Genomic DNA, 2,573 nt, shown 5'->3' with positions numbered 1-2,573 from the left:
GGAAAAGTAAAGATGATGGAAGGATATCCGGAGTATGCAGATCTGGGAAATGTTGACCAAGATATCTATTTAGGCTAGGGAAAGGTAATTATGTTTATGTTAAAGATATGCTTAGAATAGTGTAGATATGGTTAGATAAGGCAATTACACAGACCTACTTATCTCTGGACTCTCGAATTTCTCGTTGAGTAGTGAAAAGTATGTCACGTGGTTGTATAATTGAAAGGTAACTATACCTTGGAGGTTATCCTCAGTAAAGCACTAGGTTTATTAGTGAGTTGAGTTCTAATCCTAACCCTCGTGAGTTGATTGAACACTGATCACAAACGGAAGGAGTCTATCGGGTTAAGTTGACAAAACATTAATGAAAACTAACAACCATTTCATCATAATAATGAGATCATACCAATCTAAACATTATACAGGATTACAATTGACATACTAAAAGTAAAGCAGACAAAAACCTGATAGATACCTAGAGAGTTGATATGACTTAATCCTAGGGCAATAATCAAGCAAGAACATGCAACAGGTTTGGATCACACAGTCAAGGCACTAACTAGATCTTAACAGCTCCTAAGAGGTCTTTTTGTAACAGTCAATAGGCATACTAGGTCATTCATGTCTCAATTCATAAGTTTCGTGTCCTAAGAGCGCATTAGATGCCTCTCGAGAACTCCGGCCATACCGAGTTCATAGAATCTTCAGATACAGTATAACCAGGTGTCTTAATCCTATGAAGTAGCTAAGTTCATATAGGTGGATAAGTCCTGATCACAACCTAGGTTGGTCGATCCTTAAGATGCTAGCATATAAATCTATCGGAATCACAAGTTCAGTATGACGATAGTAACCGTACTAATTTAACATAACTACGCTAACCCAAACTTCTATCATAGCAACATACAAATTAATTAAGCTAACATGATAATATCATATCACATTATTAAACATAAATGATAACGATACATGTTTAATTAATAAGACAAGCGTTTCGAATAAAAACCTGAAAAGGCTGAAGAAATCTTCCCGAGATCGCAGGGACTCGCCGGGATATCTTCCGGAAAATAAAAGCTAAGCTAGCTACTACTAAAAACTAACTAAAAAGTTTGAAAACCTAAATAGAAGTACAAATTGAGTGTGTGTAAAAATGAATGCAAAAAAGCTCCTTAAATAGGCAAAAATTCTCCTGGCATAAGGCTGGCAGGCCGTATGGCAGGATGTAGGGCAGGCCGTATGCCAGGGCAAGCCCTTTGTTGTGCCCAGATGATGGCAGCCTGTTTCCTATAGTGGCAGGCCGTATGGCAGGCCGGATGGCAAGCCGTATGGCTGTCCTGGTCTGCTGTTTTTTCTGGAATCGTAACTTGAATTCCTTGGTTTGTAACTTGTCTTTCACCTTTTTCGCTCTAGAATCTTCGTTTTAGCTCCGATTTATTTGATTCTTTTTGAATCACCCTTGTAATTACTTAATCTACAAAATTAATCGAAAAAGCTATTCTTTTGTCGATAAAGTTTGGAACTTTATAGATTTAGGGCTTAATATCGGGGGTAATAACGTGACTTTTTGGCTGATATCAAATACCCCACACTTAGCTTTGCTTGTCCTCAAGCAAAAAGCGGGAATATAAGGTTTTCTTCTAATAGATTCTCCCTCGCCTACCCTTAGATTCTTTTATTAGGCTTTCATCAGAAGTCGTCACATCTTTCGAAAGTAGTAGAAAAAGTTTCGAACTTCGATGGTTTACTCACTATATTTCAATCGCGCCCATAGTGAAAAAGGCGTACCTTCCAACTCTCAGATGTAGAGAATACATGACCAGTCTCCTCACTAGCGGATCACTCATATCACTCAAGTGTTTAAGGTGCCGTAATCTAGTTGTATTGTCACTCAGAAGCCAGTCGTGTAACGGTTCTCATCATAGGCTTGGTAAAGCATTGATATCTCCACCTGATAAGTAAGGATGACACTGATCTTCTTCCTAGGAATTCTTTCAAGAGGAAGACGAGTTGTAGGATTTGGTTGAGGAGTTTATGAAAAGGTGAAAGGTATTCGGCTCTTTTGATTTTTAAAAAGATTTGATAGATTTTGATTCTTCAGAGTATCCTTTTTTGGATAGAGAATGACTTGAATTCCGTGATGAGTTCTTCAGAAGATGCGAATTTTGCTAAGACTTTTGTCTAGAATTTTTCTTGGCTCTTCCGTCAATCCTTCTTTGGGTAACTTCTTGGGTTTTTCTTTGCCTTTATTCTAGAGTCTTTGCTCTTTCATAATTATCTTTTTTTAGCATACCCTTTTCTTCATAACTTTTGTCCTTTGTTCCTAGTGCCCAGAGAGGAAGTGATCATTCGTCGAAAATATGTCTTTGACCTATAAAAAAAAATCGGGAGTTCGGAATATTTTAACAAGTGCTTTTGAAGCGAATTTCGATCGACCTATCTCTTTATTGATCTCTGGATCTTTTGAAAAGTGGTAAAGGAATGAAGGTGAATGGGTAGTGTATTTTGGGAGTGAATTCGGGGTGAGTATTTTCTGATTCAACAACTCTTTGGTGTGAGTTGGTCGGTTTAAATGC

The sequence above is a fragment of the Rutidosis leptorrhynchoides genome, chromosome 3 (genome assembly GCF_046630445.1).
Source record: "Rutidosis leptorrhynchoides isolate AG116_Rl617_1_P2 chromosome 3, CSIRO_AGI_Rlap_v1, whole genome shotgun sequence".
NCBI classification, from domain to species: domain Eukaryota; kingdom Viridiplantae; phylum Streptophyta; class Magnoliopsida; order Asterales; family Asteraceae; genus Rutidosis; species Rutidosis leptorrhynchoides.
This window is presented reverse-complemented; position numbering follows the sequence as displayed.